Raw genomic sequence first — 17,081 nt, forward strand, 5'->3', positions numbered from 1 at the left:
AGCATTGCAATTATTAACTGCATTTCCCAATAAGTTTGAACCTTGGAATAAGATGGGGGTTGGTGGTTGAAGCAGGGGATAATGTTACTCAGAACATTATGAAAATCTTCCGTCATATCTATGTTGCCATTTCCTGAGTTATGTCCTTCATAGTTTACATGCTGTTCTTCACTTCTTTGGAGATAAATGGGGGGAAGCTACTTTTATTTGCTGAAAGCAACATTATGCAAATGGTAGCAAAGGGGCTTATGGAATATTGTAGCATGAAGTGTTTGGTGAGACTAGGCTTGTTTTCCTTTGTCGGAGGCAATGTTTCCTCTAATTTGTAATGACCAGTGTGCCCAAAAGTCTTGTGCTATGCAGTGTTTTACCCAGAGACAGCAATATGTGCTCACTGAATAATTTCTTCAATAAAAACAGTTTCAATAAGCCAGTTCTAAAATCTGCAGACAAATCATCACAAACTCCATGTTGTCGATACTGTCCCCATCAGAAACCGGTAAAGGAATGAGATTGTGTACAAGCATGAAATATTCTTAACATGTCAACGAGATAGAAGGTGACAACCTTTTGTGTGCGGTTTAAATTCCTTTGTGCGCTGGTAGCAGAAATGTGTGTGCGCACACGTGGATACCTTCGAGGGAACATTGGTTGGAGGAGGCTGAGGGAGAACCCAACAGAGATGTACAGATTTATGAAGAATGTAGTAAGAAATTCATAAAGGAAACATTTTTAATCAAAGGTAATGTTGCAGCTCTATAAAATTCTGGTTTGATCATCCTTCAGAATCAGAATTGGGTTTGTTATCACAGATAAACGTTGTGAAATGTGTTGTCCTGCAGCAGCATTACAGTCAAATTCATAAAAGATTACTGTAAGTTACAATAATAAATAAACAGTGCAAAAAGAGAGCAAAGTACTGACAGGTCAGAAATCTGACGGCAGTGGAGAAGAAGCTGTTCCCAAGATGTTGACTGTGGGTCTTCAGGCTGCTGCACCTCCTCTCTGATGGCAGTAATGTGAAAATGGCATGTCCTGGTTGGTGAAGATGCTGCCTTCATAGTGGAGGCGCCGCCTTTTGAAGATGTCCTTGGTGCTGAGGAATATTGTGTTCAGTTCTGGTCACCCCATTATTGGAAGTTTTAGATAGGGTGCAGAGAAGATTTACCAGAATGCTACCAGAGAACATGTCGTATGAGGAAAGCTTGAGTGGCTTTCCTCTTTGGAGCAAAGGAGCATGAGAGGTGACTTGATAGAGGTATGCGAGATTACGAGAGGCACAGATAGAGTGGACAGCTGGTGGTTTTCTTCCCTAGGGCATCAATAGCTAATACTGCAGGACATGCTTTGAAGGTGATTGGAAGAAAGTATATAAGTGGATATCAGAATAGTTTTTTCACTCTTAGTGCCTGGAATACATTGCCAGGGGATACATTAGGAACATTTAAGAGACTCTTAGAGAGGCACAAGGAAGAAAGAAAAATGGAGGGCGATGTGGGAGGGAAGGGTTAGACTGATCTTGGAGTAGGTTAGAAGGTCAGCACAACATCGGGGGCAAAGGCCTCTACTGTAACATTCTCTATTCAAAGGTCAGAGGCATGGTCGGGTTTGAGAAGATCTGAGGAAGAATATCTCCCCCGCAGAGAGTAGCTGGAATCTGCCTGAAGAGGTGGTGGATGAAGAGTGTCTCACAACATTTAATGGGTTTGTGAGTGATCACTTGGTTGCCAAGGCATTTTAGGCTACTGGAATAGGAATGGATCAGGGGTTCCCAATCTGGGGTCCAAGGACCCCTCAGTTAATGGTAGGGCTCTACGGCATTAAAAAAGGTTGGGAATCCCTGGTACTTGCTAGTTGGCAAGGATAGGTTGGGCTGAAGCACCTGGTTTTGTGCAGTATGACTGCGACTGTAGAAACCCATCACTAGCCAGATAGCATAATCAGGCTTAAGGTCTTAAGATCTTAAGACATAGTAGCAGAATTAGGCCATTCAGCCCATCAAATCTTCTTTGCCATTGCATCATAGCAGATTTATTATCTCTCTCAACCTCATTCTCCTGCCTTTTCTCCATAACCTTTACTGACTTACTGCCCGTTGCGTCTGCTGGCACTTTGGGCAGCCAAGAAGGTTCTCCATCTCTGTTTGCTCTTGTCCAGGTGGTGTTCAGGGCTTCCTTCACTGTGCTAGCAGCTTCTCAGTTTTCACTACTGTCAGCCATGCAAGTCCCAGGTGGAGACTCAGGAGTATCGTTACACCCAGATGTAGAAGGATTCTTCATTGTTGTTTCTATAACAGTTTTGTTTGACCAGTCAGGGTTGTTAGTTCTGAGATGAACCCCTGAACATGGAGCACTGGTGGACCACTCTTACTCTGGCCTCTAGACTTCAACTTGTTTGGCATGGGTGACCCTACCAAGAGCCAGAGCACAAAGTCCTGCCAAAATAGCTTTCTGGGTCATTGAGGCATGCAAGCCTCTAAACCACAAAGTTGAGGACCTCTTGGAGGCTATTACCTTTGACGCCCTGATGAATCAAGAACCTATCAACCTCTGTTTTAAATATGCCCAATGACTTGTCTTCCTTAGCCATATGCGGCAATAAATTTCACCACCCTCCTCATCTCTGTTTTAAAAGGACATCCTTGCTTTCAAAGGCAGTGGCCTCTGGTCCTAAACCCCACTATAGGAAACATTCTCACCACATCCACCCTATCTCGACCTTTCAATATTCGATAGGCTTCAATGAGATTCCCCTCCCCCCTTCTTCCAAGGTCATTAATTGATCACCAGGTCACCTTTAATGTCATCTTCTTTCAACGCAGCCATAACCAGAACTCCCAGGGAGAAACTTGGCCCCCTCTACAGTGTGAAACTCAAACCCATCAGCTCCCAAACCAGCCTCCCTGACACAAATTCCCCACCATCTTGGAAAAACAGCCAACATAATTAAAGACCCTTCCTAGCCTGCACCTTCTTCTACACCCTCCCATCGGTAACTGTGACTCAGTAATTCTACCAGCTGTTCAAATGTGTCATTTGTAGAGAGTTCCATGCTGTTCAACTGTCCCAAATCCTGGTCAACACGCCTCCATTCCCATCTCAGCCAGTCTCACAGTGCCTCCCCAGAGAGGTGGAGATGTTTTTATCGATCTGCACAGACTGTGGTCTCCCAGTGGAGGAGTCAAGGATCCATGTTGGAAGGGGAGGTACAGAGGTCCAGGTTTTGAAGCTTGTTGATAAGTATTGAGGAGGCAGTTATTGAATTCCTGATGTCCGCAAGTAACACGCAGTCTCATTCTTTCTCATCTCCTGCACTCACATTGTGTACATTCCAATCACTCAGAGGGTTGTGAGAGTGTGGAATGAGTCTCGATTGCAAGCTTGATTTCAAAATTTAAGAGAAGTTTGGATAGGTTCATGGATCGTAGGGATATGGTCCCGGAGCAGATCGATGGGAGTAGGCAATTTAAATGGCTTTGGCATGGACTAGATGGCCCAAAGGGCCTGTTTCTGTACTGTACTTCTCTATGACTCTACCTCGGCTCGCTACACCCATTTTATTTTACCTGAATTGTCATCAGATTTTACCCTTCACCTACACTCCAGGGGCAGTTTACTTGACCGACCCACGTGTCCTTGGGATGTGGGAGGAAACTGGAACACCCAGCAGGGGTAGCGGGGGAGTCCCAGGCGGCCATAGTGGACCATGTAAACTCCACACAGACAACCCGAGGCTGGGATCGAACCAGAGTCACAGGAACTGTAAGGCAGCAGCTTTACTCACCGCACCACAGTGCTGACTCCAAGAAACCTGCAGAAACTCATGAAATGATCCTGACAGAGCCTGATTATGTGTGGGTGACGTAACAATAAATACCAAAGAGTAACTTTGTACAAATTAACTTGCTGTTGGGGAGATGTAAACAAGGGAAAGATAAAGAAGGAGTAAACAGTACGAAAGGCCGTAAAGGACAGAACTTTCGGTGTAAAGGAATAGCTTGCTGCTGGACAATCTGTGAGGAGACACCCGCTGCTGGGAGGGACTCCTGGCTATTGGGAATGTCTGGCTGTTGCTGAAAGACGTTAGCTGCTGGGTGAGTCTGACGGGAAAGCCCACTTGCTGCTGTTGTGTCGGACCTACCTCTCCTGGGGAAGGCTTGCTCCTGGCGAGACTCTAGCTGGTAGTGGGTGAGAAAGCCCGCTGCTGGAAAGCTGGCTGCTGGTGGGAGAACATAGCTGCTGGCAAGGTGAGAGATTGTGTGTTGGTGAGAAGAATCTGCCTGCTGCTGGGAGAAACTGATGACTGCTGGGGGGAAAAGAGCTTTGACCAGCGTCCAGTCCGGATATCAGAAGTTTTGAGAGGAGGGGACTTCGATCAGGTTCACTGCCCGAGTATACATGGCAGTATCGGGTTACTACAGTGAAAAAGAGCTTCCAATATGAATTTGGGATTGATTAGCAAGAGGAAGTTAAAGGAAGGCAGGAACAAGTGCAGCGGCCATCACCTGAGTGGACAGAGTCAGAATGGTGATCTTGAGGCTTTAGCTCTTTGAGGCTTCAGTCAGAGAAAGCAAAGGAAACAAAAGCTCCAGGTTAAGATTTTTGTTCCTTCCCTTCTTCATATCTACTCAGCTAAGACAGTAGAGATGCCAGGCAGCAGAGCGAAATGCTCCTCCTGTGGGATGTGGTAAGATAGGGAAACCGCCAGTATCCCTGTTAACTAGAATGGCGAGAAGTGCATCCAGCTTCTGGCAATGCACGTTAAGGAGCTGCTGGAACCGGATGAACTCCAGATCATTCTGGAAGCTGAGGGAGTGATGATATGACATATTGGGAGGTTACACTCAAGGTGTAAGACACTTGAAACAGGGTAACAGTCAGGAAGGGGAAGGGGTTTAAGGAGTACAAATTGCCACAGGAGATGGAAAATGCATGCCAAAAGGTCAATGTTTCAATATGCAGGTAGATTGGGAAAATCAGGCTGGTGCTGGATTCTAGGAGGGAAAATTTCTTGAGTGCCTATGAGGTGGCTTTTTAGTGCAGCTTCTGGTTGAGCCCTTTAAGGGGATCAGCTATTCTGGACTGGATGTTGTACAGTGAAACAGAATTGATTAGAGAGCTTAAGGTAAAAGAACCCTTAAGGGCAGGTGATCATAATACGATCAAATTCATCCTGAGATTTGAGAAGGAGAAGCAAAAGTTAGTTGTATCAGTATTACAGTGGAGTAAAGGGAATTACAGAGGCATGAGAAAGGAGTTGGCCAGAATTGATTGGAGAACACTGCCAGGGATGATGGCAGAGCAGCGATGGCTGGAATTTCTGGAAGCACTTTGGAAGGCACATGATATATACATCCTAAAGAGGAAGAAGTATTCTAAAGGAAAGATGACATAACCGTGGCTAACAAGAGGAGTCAAAGTCAACATAAAAGCCAAAGAGAGGGTAGAAAATACAGAAAAAATGAATGGGAAGTTAGAGGATTGGGAAGCTTTTAAAAATCAACAGAAGGCAACTAAAAATATCATTAAGAAGGTAAAGATGGAATATGAAAAGTACACTAGCCAATAGTATTTAAGAGGATACCAAAAGTTTCTTCAGATAGATAAAGTGTAAAAGAAAGGTGAGAGTGGATATTGGAACACGGGAAAAAGATGCTGGAGGTGTGGTAATCATGGACAAGGAAATGACAGATGAACTGAATAAGTACTTTGCATCATTTTCACTATGAAAGATACTAGCAGTATGGTGGATGTTCCAGGTGTCGGGGTCATGAAGTGTGTGAAGTTACCGTAACTAGAGAGAAGGTTGTTGGGAAAATGAAAGGTCTGCGGGTAGCTAAGTCACTTGGACCAGATGGTATACACTAAAGGATTCTGAAGGAGGTGGCTGAATAGATTGGGGAACATTAGTAATGATCTTTCAAGAATCACTAGATCCTGGAATGGTTCCAGAAGACTGGAAAATTGCAAGTGTCACTCCATTCGTCAAGAAGGGAGAGAGGCAGAAGAAAGGAAACTATAGGCCAGTCAGTCTGATCTCAGTGGTTGTGAAGATGTTTAAGGTTGGAATCGATTATTAAGGTTGAGGTCTCAGAGTACTTGGAAGCACATGATAAAATAGGCCGTAGTCAGCATTGCTTCCTCAAGGGAAAATCATGCTTGACAAATCTATTGGAATTCTTTGAGGAAATAACAAGCAGGATAGACAAAGGAGAATCAATAGGTGTGTGTACTTGGATTTTCAGAAACACTTTGGCAAGGTGCCACACATAAGGCTGCTTAACAAGTTATGAGCCCATGGTACTACAAGAAAGATTCTAGCAAGAATAAAGCTGATTAGCAAGTGGCAAAGAGTGGGAATAAAGGGAACCTTTTCTGGTTGGCTGCTGGTGACTAGTGTTGTTCCACAGGGGTCTGTGTTGGGACTGATTCTTTTTATGTTATATGTCAATGACTTGGATGATGGAATTGATGGCTTAATTGCAAAGTTTGCAGACGATATGAAGGTAGGTAGTTTTGAAGAAGTAGAGAGGCTACAGAAGGACTGACACTGATTTGAAAAATGGGCAAAGTGTTGGGAAGAGTCTGGTCATGCACTTTGGTAGAAGAAATGAAAGAGTTGACTCTTTTCTAAATGGAGAAAATTTAGAAAATACAACAAACTGAGGCGCAAAGGGAGTCCTTGTTTAGGATTCCCTGAAGGTTAATTTGCAGGTTGAGTCATTGGTGGGGAAGACAAATGCAACATCAGCATCAATTTCAAGAGGACTAGAATATAAAAGCAAGGGTGGAACGTTGAGAATTTATAAAGCACTGGTAGCGCCTCACTTGGAGTATTGTGAGCAGTTTTGGGCCCCTTTGCTTAGGCAGGATGTGCTGAAACTGGAGAGGGTTCAAAGGAAGTTCATGAAAATGATTCCAGAATTAAATGTTTGATGGCTCTAGCCTGTATTCATTAGAATTCAGAAGAATGAGGGGTGACCTCATTGAAACCTATCAGATGGTGGAAGGTCTTTAGATAGAGTGGTTGTGCAGAGGATATTTCCTGTGGTAGGAGAGTCAACCAGAGGATGCAGCCTCAGAATAGAGGGAAGAGGAAGGGAACTTTTTTAGCCAGAGTGGTGAATCAGTGGAATTCTTTGCCACAGGCAGCTGTGGAGGCCAATTCCGTATGCATATTTAAGGTAGAGGTTGTTTATTGATTGATCAGAGCATGAAAGGATACTGGGAGAAGGCAGGAAATTGGGGCTGAGAGGAAAATTGGATCAGCCACGATTAAATGGTGGAGCAGACTCCATGGGCGAAACGGCAACAAATTTTGCTCCTGTCTCTTATGGAACAAGTGGTTGCTGTTGGGGGAAGAGACCAGCCACTGCTGTGGGGAGAATCTTGCTATTAGTGTGTGTGTTTGGTGGTGGGGCGGAGGAGGGTAGGGGAAAGTGGTGGAAGACGGACTAGCTGCTGCTGTTGGGGGAAATATCTGCTGGAGGAGGTTTGCCTCTGCTAAACAAAGCGCTGTTGGGGGGGGGAAGACTGGCTGTCTGTATGAACAGAGAGAGAGATTGGCTACTTGTGGAGAATAATTGCTGGGGTAGATGTGGCACTGGTGAGAAAAACTAGCTGCTGATGAGATCGGGACTTAGGAGGGTGGATGCTGCCGCTGCTCTCTGATCAGGCGCCGCGCGGTCAGCCGCTGTATCCAGGCAGCGTGGGGTCCTGGGGCTGCGGCAGTGCGCAGGCGCAGGTGCAGAAGCAGCTGCGCGGTCCGACGCGGAGAGAAGGAGCGGTCCGGCTTCGGCCCGCAAGTGTCGGAGCGGGGAGAGCGGTGCGCAGCAGGGCCAGCAGAAACGGGCAGCCGACGGAGGGAGTAAAAGTCAGGCGGAGAGGGTGAGGCAGGAGATAGGCGGTGGAAGGGAGAGGGCTGAAGGTGAGTGCGCACGCGCACAACGGGATCGGGGAAGCGATTGGGGGTCGGGGGGGAGGATGGAGAGGGTAAGGACGCAGGGCTACGGGGATAGGTGGAGAAAGGGGTGGGGACGACGCAAGGGGAGTGGGGTACAAGTGATCGTGGGGAGGAGATTAAGGGAGCTGGAGCGGGAGGGGGCAGGGGAATGTGACCATTGAGGGTACGGAGGGGTGTTAATTAAAGAAGCTGCACTGGGGTATTGTGATAATCGAGAGCTTTGTGATGGGGGTGAGGCGCTATAGTGTTCCAACTGGTGTTTCTCAGTGCCTTTGGGTGGTTGGCTCGTTATTGTGATAATTATGGATAATTGGGGTGTTAGTACTAAGTGATTTTCTGATCTTAATAATGAGAAAATATTTTTTAATCCTTCAAGTTGAGTGGGGCGCCAGTTTTTCACTCTGTAAATACTTAAGGGGACACTGCATCACAACCTACCTATCCCTCCCCCTGATCTTTAAAATGCTTCCTGACCCACCTATGGTAGATACTGTGGTCCTTCATTGGTTTTATCAGTCACCTCTGTCAAACACATTCCTTAATCTCTGAGGTTCTGCCGAGAGAGCTGACAACTCGGATGGCAGGGGTAGCAACTGTTGCTGACAAAGGAAGCTAAGGATTACGTAGAAGCCAAGGAAAGGGCATATAAGGTAGCAAAAGAGAGTGGGAAGCTTTTAAAATCCGATAAAAGACAACTAAAAAGCTTTAAGAAGGAGCAGGGAAAGGATGAAATTTGAGGACTGACTAGCCAATAATATAATGCAGGATACCAAAAGTGTTTTCAGTTGTGTAAAGAGTAAAAGGAAGGTGAGAGTTAATATTGGACTACTGGAAGATGATGCTGATGAGGTAGTAATGGGGGACAAAGAAATGGCAGGTGAACTTAATGCATACTATAAGACACTGGTTGTGTGACAGAGGTCCATGAGTGTCAGTGAGCAGGAGTGAGTGGCATTGCTATTACAAAAGAAAAAATGCTAGGCAAACTCAAAGGTCTTAAGGTGGATAAGTCCCCTGGACCAGATGGACTAAATCCCAGAATCCTCAGAGAGTTTGCTGAAGAGATAACGGATGCTTTGCTTATGATCTTCCACGAATCACTTGATTCTGTCATGATCCCAGAGGGCTGGAAGATTGCAAATGTCACTCCATGTTTTAAGAAGGGAGGAAGACAAAGGAAAGGAAATTATAGGCTAGTTAGCCTAACCTCAGTGGTTGGGAAGGTGTTTGAGTCTATTAAGGATGATGTTGCGGGGTACTTGGAGACTAATAGCTCAAAGTCAGCAAAGTCTGTAAAGGGACATCTTCTCTGGCAAACCTTTGAGTTCTTTGAGGAAGTAACAAGCGGGGTGGACAAAGGAGAGGCAGTGGATGTCACAAACAAGAGAAAGTATGCAGATGCTAGAAATCCAAACAACACACTCAAAATGCTGGAGAAACTCAGAGGGCCAGGCAGTATCTGTGGAAATGAGTAGTCAACATTTTGGGCTGAGGCTCTTTGGCAGTGAATATCATTTACTTGGATTTTCAGAAGACATTTGATAAGGTGCCACACATGAGGCTGGTTAACAAGATAAAATCCTATGGCATTACAGGAAAGATACTGGCATAGATAGCGGAATGGCTGACAGGCAGGAGGCAGCGAGTGGGAATAAAAGTGACCTTTTCTGGTTGGCTGCCGATGACTGGTGGTATTTTTCAGGGGTTGGTATTGGGACCACTACTTTTCACGTTGTCTGTTAATGATTTGGATAATGGAATTGATGGCTTTGTGGCAAAGTTTGCAGATAGTACGAAGATAGGTGGAGGGGTAGATAGTGTTGAGGAAGCAATGTGATTGCAACAGGATGCAGACAAATTGGAAGAATGGGCCAAAAGGTAGAAGATGGATACAGTATTGTGAAATGTATGAAAATGCATTTTAGTAAAAGGAATAGTCGTGCAGTCTATTATCTTAATGAGGAGAAGGTTCAAACATCAGAGGTGCAGAGGGACTTGGGAGTCCTCGTGCAGGATTTCCAGATGGTTAATTTACATGTTGAGTTTGTGGTAAAGAAGGCAAATGCATTGTTGGCATTTATTTCAAGGGGAATAGAATACAAAAGCAAGGAGATAATGCTCAGCCTTTATAAGACACTAGTTGGGCTGCACTTGGGAGTATTGCCAACAGTTTTGGGCCCCATATCTCAGAAAGGATGTGTTGTCATTGGAGAAGAGTCCAGAGGAGGTGTACGAGGATGATTCTGGTAATGTAGGGGTTAACATATGAGGAGTGTTTGGCAGCTTTGAACTGTGCTCACTGTAATTAGACTATAAGATATAGGAGCAGAAGTAGGTCATTCAGCCCATTGAGTCTGCTCTGCCATTCAGTCATGGGCTGATCCAGTTCTTCAGTCATCCCCACTCTCCTGCTTTCACCCCATACCCTTTAATTTCTCTGCATCTCAGTTCTAAAAGGACATCCTTCAATCCTGAAGTTGTGCCCTCTTGTCCTAGAATCCCCTACCATGAGAAATTACCATATCTAATTTGTTCAGGCCTTTTAACATTTGGAATATTTCTATGAGATCCTGAACTCCAGGGAATACAGCCCAAGAGCTCCTGGACGTTCCTCATATGGTAACCCTTTCATTCCTGGAATCATTCTCATGAATCTTCTGAACGCTCTCCGATGTCAGTATATCCTTTTTAAAATAAGGAGCCCAAAATTGCACATAGTGTGGTCTCATGAGTGCCTTATACAGCCTCAACATCACATCCCTGCTCTTTTATTCTATACCACTGGAAATGAATACCAACATTGCATTTGCCTTCTTCACAACTGACTCAAACTGGAAGTGAACCTTTAGGGTATCTTGCACAAGGACTTACAAGTCTTTGCATCTCTGCATTTTGAATTCTCTCCCCATCTAAATAATAGTCTGCCTGTTTATTTCTTCCACCAAACCAAAGTGCATAACCATACACTTTCCAACATTGTATTTCATTTGCCACTTTGCCCATTCCCCTAAATTGTCTAAGTCTCTGCAGACACTCTGTTTCCTCAGCACTACCCGCTTCTCCACCTATCTTTGTTTCATCGGCAACTTTAGCCATAAATCCGGTAATACAGATAGATAGATAGATAGATAGATACTTTATTCATCCCCATGGGGAAATTCAACTTTTTTTCCAATGTCCCATACACTTGTTGTAGCAAAACTAATTACATACAATACTTAACTCAGTAAAAAAATATGATATGCATCTAAATCACTATCTCAAAAAGCATTAATAATAGCTTTTAAAAAGTTCTTAAGTCCTGGCGGTAGAATTGTAAAGCCTAATGGCATTGGGGAGTATTGACCTCTTCATCCTGTCTGAGGAGCATTGTATCGATAGTAACCTGTCGCTGAAACTGCTTCTCTGTCTCTGGATGGTGCTATGTAGAGGATGTTCAGAGTTATCCATAATTGACCGTAGCCTACTCAGCGCCCTTCGCTCAGCTACCAATGTTAAACTCTCCAGTACTTTGCCCACGACAGAGCCCGCCTTCCTTACCAGCTTATTAAGACGTGAGGCGTCCCTCTTCTTAATGCTTCCTCCCCAACACGCCACCACAAAGAAGAGGGCGCTCTCCACAACTGACCTATAGAACATCTTCAGCATCTCACTACAGACATTGAATGACGCCAACCTTCTTAGGAAGTACAGTCGACTCTGTGCCTTCCTGCACAAGGCATCTGTGTTGGCAGTCCAGTCTAGCTTCTCGTCTAACTGTACTCCCAGATACTTGTAGGTCTTAACCTGCTCCACACATTCTCCATTAATGATCACTGGCTCCATATGAGGCCTAGATCTCCTAAAGTCCACCACCATCTCCTTGGTCTTGGTGATATTGAGACGCAGGTAGTTTGAGTTGCACCATATCACAAAGTCCTGTATCAGTTTCCTATACTCCTCCTCCTGTCCATTCCTGACACACCCCACTATGGCCGTGTCATCAGCGAACTTCTGCACATGGCAGGACTCCGAGTTATATTGGAAGTCTGATGTGTCCAAATCAATGACATACATCGTAAAAAGCAGCGGACCCAGCACCGACCCTAGTGAAACTCCACTGGTAACTGGCAGCCAGCCAGAATAGGATCCCTTTTTTCCCCACTCTCTTGTTTTCTGCCGACCAGCCAATGCTCCATCCACACTAGTAACTTCCCTGTAATTCCATGGCTCTTATCTTATTCAGCAGCCTCGTGTGTGGCACCTTGTCAAAGGCCTTCTGAAATTCCAAGTACAGGTGTTCCCCACTTTATGAATGTTTGCTTTACGCCACTTTGCTTTTACAAAAGACCTACATTAGTAACCTGTTTTCGCATTACAAAAAGGATTTTCACTTTTACAAAAACTTTTCCCATATGAATGAATGTTTCTTTGCTTTACGCCATTTCGGCTTAAAGGATTCATAGGAACGCTCTACCTTTGTAAAGTGGTGGGGGGGAGCACCTGTACACCACATCTACTGCATCTCCTTTGTCTACCTGCTTGTAATTTCCTCAAAGAATTGCAGTAGGTTAGTCAGGCAGGATTTTCCTTTCAGGAAACCATGCTGGCTTTGGCCTATTTTGTCATGTGCCTCCAGGTATTCTGTAAGCTCATCCCTTAACAATCAATTCAATTCTAACAACTTCCCAACCACTGATGTCAGACTAACCGGTCTGTAGTTTCCTTTCCGCTGCCTCCCACCCTTCTTAAATAGCGCAGTAACATTTGCAATTTTCCGGTCATCCAGTACAATGCCAGAATATCGATTCTTGAAAGGTCATCATTAATGCCTCCACAATCTCTCCAACTACTTCCCTCAACTCAGGGGTGCATTCAATCAGGTCCAGGAGATCTATCCACCCTCAGACAAATAAGCTTCCTAAGCACCTTCTCAGTCATAATTTTCACTGCACATACTTCTTTTCTCTGACACTCTTGAATATCCGGTATGCTGCAGGTGTCTTCCACTGTGAACATTGATGGAAAATACACATTCAGTTCCTCTGCCATCTCTGTGTCTCTCATTACAATATCTCCAGCGTCATTTTCTGTTGGTCCTATATCTACCTTCAACTCTCTTTTACCCTTTATACACTTAAAAAAGCTTTTAGTATTTTTGACATTAGTTGCTAGCTTCCTCTCATAGTTCATCTTTTTCTTCCAAATGACCTTCTTAGTTTCCTTCTGCAAGTTTTTAAAAGCTCCCCAGTCCTCTATCTTCCCACTAGCTCTGGCTTCCTTGTATGCCCTCTCTCTGCTTTTACTTTGACTCTGACTTCACTTGTCAGCCACGGTAGTGTCTTCCTTCCATCTGAAAATCTCTGTTTATTTGGAATACATCTGTCTTGCACTTCCCTCGTTTTTCACAGAAGCTCCAGCCATTGCTGGTCTGCCGTGTTTCCTACAAATGTCCCTTTCCAGTCAACTTCGGCCAGTTCCCCCCTCATGCCATTGTAATTACTTTTATTCCACTGAAATACCGACACATTGGATTTAATTTTTTTCCCTCTCAAATTTCAATCTGAACTCGATTTAGAGGAATATGGGGGGGATCTAATTGAAACCCACCACGTGTTGAAAGGACTAGTTAGGGTGGATGTGGAGAGGATATTTCCTGTGGTGAGGGCATCCAGAACTAGAGGGAACAGCCTCAAAATGAGGGGCATCCCTTTAAAACAGAGTTAAGGAGTTATTTTTTAGCCAGAGTAGTAAATCTGTGGAATGCTCTGCCACAGACTGTGGTGGAGGTCAAGTCCATGCGTTTTTGTAAGGCAGAAGTTGATTGCGTCCTGATTGGTCAGGGCATTAAAGGATATGGTGAGAAGTCAAGTATATAGGGTTGAATTGAATCCCGGATCAGCCATAATTGACTGATGGAGCAGACTCAATGGTCTGAATGGCCTAATTCTGCTCCTATGGTCCAAATTCAGAATTACAAAGGTGCTCTTGAGTTTTTGATATTTTAAAAATTATTTTGTTCAAAATAAATATAGTAAATCAATTTTTTACTATATTCACTGTACCATTACTTCAAAGCAATCTCTTACAATGCATCAATGCCTCCTTAAAAAAATACATCCATGAAGTGTTAGGCTGTTAAGGCTGATTTATACTTGTGTGTCGCATCTACGCCATAGATATCGTGTACCTTACGCGGTACCTGCGCTGTACCCTACACAGTAGGGTGATATGCACCTCTCCGGAAAAGTTCCTCGCGTGTCATGGCGACACAGACCACAACAACTGTGATTGGTCTGCTTGGTAGCATCGCATTTCCTCCTGCACATTTCCGGTTATTTCTTCTCTGACATTCTGTAGGCTGTGTGTACACCGATACGAATTAGATGAACCAAATCGTCAAATCTACCTGCCGACGTACAAAAATGTTTGAAATGCATTTCCTCGTCCATGTCTCTCACGAAGAAACTCAACACAGTGGCATAGAAACCCCACCGCCAGCCAGCATTTTGGCGCACACCAGCACATGCTCGCTCTGGTGTAGAGCGACACAGAAGTGAAAATCAGGGTTCTGGCATAGCCTGCACGCACAAGTATAAATCAGCCTTTACACAGGACCCAGCCTTGGAGTGTCTACTGGTGGCAGGACCTGACACTGGTTTTTCCCCTGGCAGAATCATTGCAGTAGCTGGACCTTTGCACTGTTAAATGTGCCACTCAACAACACTAGCTGTAGTGAGTATATCTTGATGTTGTAAGGCAAATAAGTTTTAGGCACACCAAGTTCTTCCTTCACCAAGTTTACAATTTTCCAGTATCAGTGATGTTTGTCCATAAGACAGGAGCACAGTTAGACCATTCAGCCCATGGAGTCTGCCCCACCATTCAATCATTGCTGATTTTGTTTTGTTTTTTGAGTTACAGAACGTAATTGGCACGATTTAAACCTAACCTAAATTACAATGACTAATCGGGTGACTAATGACTAGGGTGGGAGTAACAATTTTGCTTACATTTAGCTTAAGGACTGAAATTGTTTTAAAGGAGAGTAATATAAGGCAGGGTGTAAAATCAGTGCTGCTTTGAACCATTTCTGCTGGGTAACATTGCAAATTCTCTTCAACAACAGCTTGGAAAATAACTAAGCAACCAATGAACAGGAGGGGCTACCCAGAATAATTCAAATTAACTTGCAAGAACAAGGTCAGAAAATGTAGTAATTAACACAACCCCATTACAGCGCCTGCAATTGGGGTTCTATTTCTGCCACTGGAGTTTGTACGATCTCTCCGTGATCATGTAGGTTTGCTCCTGTTGCTTTCCACATTCCAAGGATGTATGGCTTAGTAGTTTAATTGGTCACATAGGTGGAATTGGGCAGCACAGGCTCATTGGGCCAGAAGGGCCTGTTACCATGTTGTATCTCTAAATAAATAAGCTTGTATCAAGAAAGTTTGCATTCAATGCCAGGATATAGTTTATGTTATGGTTATGGCTAGACCTTTGACCTGAGACTGGTAAGAGAGTAGGATGCCCTGGAAACAGTTCAAGCTGGCAAATCTTTTCTAAAATTATGTCGGTGAAGGGAGGCAGTAAATGGTGGTTGACAGTGGAAACCCATGACACTTGCTGTTACTATGTGAGTTGATGATCTGGATGTGAGCGTAGATGATTGTTGGTGTGGTTGCTATTGAGGGGATGGTCTTCATTTACACAAGGTAGAATGGCCAGGGTGGTGGCAAATGGAATTCAGGTCAGAGAAACTTAAGGTAATTCATTATAAAAGCAGAGAAACAGTGGTATGTTGGTGCACATGTCCAAGGATCTGTGAAGGCAACTGAACACTTAAATAAGGCGATAATATGAGCAGTTACTTCCCCCCACAGATACTGCTCGACCTGCTAAGTTCCTCCAGTAGTTTGTTTGTTATTCCAGATAGTGGCAGCTGCAGTCTCTTGCGTCTCTAACTAACGTGTTACTTGTCTTCATTAGTCCATGCATTGGATATAAGCACAGGGAGGTTATGGTGCAGCTTTGTTTAGGTCATAGTTGGAGTATTGTGCGTAAGTCAGGTTGCTATAGATTAGGAGTGATTAATCGTGTTGGAACAGTGTAGAGGTGATGTACTTATCATCTATAAGCAGAGACTTATTACGTTGGAGCAGGTACCGCTGGGGTGGTGGGACTTGATTGAGATATGCAAAATTATGAAGTGCATAGACGTAAGTGATTTTCCCAGAGGTGTCTATAGCACAGGTTAGGGTAAGGGAAATGGATTTGAAGGTTATTTTCGACGAGCTGAAAAATGAACTGGACTGCTCTAGGAGCTGATGAAGGCAGAGACTCTCAGAACATTCAGGCGAGCGCTTGAATCACCATGTGTAGAAAGCTGATGACGTGAATAACTGCAGATAAGAACGTAAGAAATAGGAGCAGGAATAGGCCATCTAGCCCATTGATCCTTCTCCATCATTAAATAAGATCATGACTGATCTGGCCAGGGACTCCATCTCCACCTGCCTGCCTATTCCCCATAATCCTTAATTCTGCTACTGTGTAAAAAATCTATCCAACCTTGTCTTAAATATATTTACTGAGGTAGCCTCCACTGCTTCGTTGGGCAGAGAATTCCCCAGATTCACCACTCTCTGGGAAAAGCAGTTCCTCGACATCTCTGTCCTAAATCTACTCCCCCAAATCTTTAGGCTATGTCTCTTAGTTCTAGTCTCACCTGCCAGTGGAAACAACTTTCCTGCCTCTATCTTATCTAACACTTTTGTAGTTTTATATGTTTCAATAAGATCTCTCATCCTACTGAATTCCAGCGAGTACAGTCCCGGGCAACTCAATCTCTCCTCATAGTCTAACCTTCTAATCTCTGGAACCAACCTGGTGAACCACCTCTGCACTGCCTGCGAAGCCAGTTTATCTTTCTTCGAGTAAGGAGTCCAGAACTGCATGCAATACTCTTAAGTGCAGCCTCACCAGTACCCTGTACAGTTGCAGCATAACCTCCCTGCTCTTAAATTCTATTCCTCTAGCAATGAAGGCCAACATTTCATTGCCTTCTTGATAGCCAGATGCACCTGCCAACCAACCTTTTGCGAGTCATGCACAAGCACTCCCAAGTCCCTCTGCAC

The 17,081-nt window shown here is 44.4% G+C and overlaps 1 protein-coding gene across 6 annotated transcripts in view; it reads left to right on the forward strand.

Annotated features, from left to right (window-relative positions):
• The first annotated feature begins 4,072 nt into the window (after positions 1–4,072).
• LOC140718335 (large proline-rich protein BAG6-like) overlaps positions 4,073–17,081 on the forward strand; it is a 127,376-nt gene continuing 114,367 nt past the window's right edge. For 5 of the 6 annotated variants that reach the window (XM_073031922.1, XM_073031940.1, XM_073031949.1 and 2 more), the window contains exon 1: positions 7,732–7,926. The gene's annotated coding sequence lies outside the window, so the exon portion shown is untranslated. Of the gene's footprint in view, positions 4,094–7,731; positions 7,927–17,081 lie in introns of those variants that run through there. The other variant, XM_073031930.1, reaches the window with a different exon arrangement.

This window comes from Hemitrygon akajei, chromosome 2, assembly GCF_048418815.1.
Source record: "Hemitrygon akajei chromosome 2, sHemAka1.3, whole genome shotgun sequence".
Taxonomy (NCBI): domain Eukaryota; kingdom Metazoa; phylum Chordata; class Chondrichthyes; order Myliobatiformes; family Dasyatidae; genus Hemitrygon; species Hemitrygon akajei.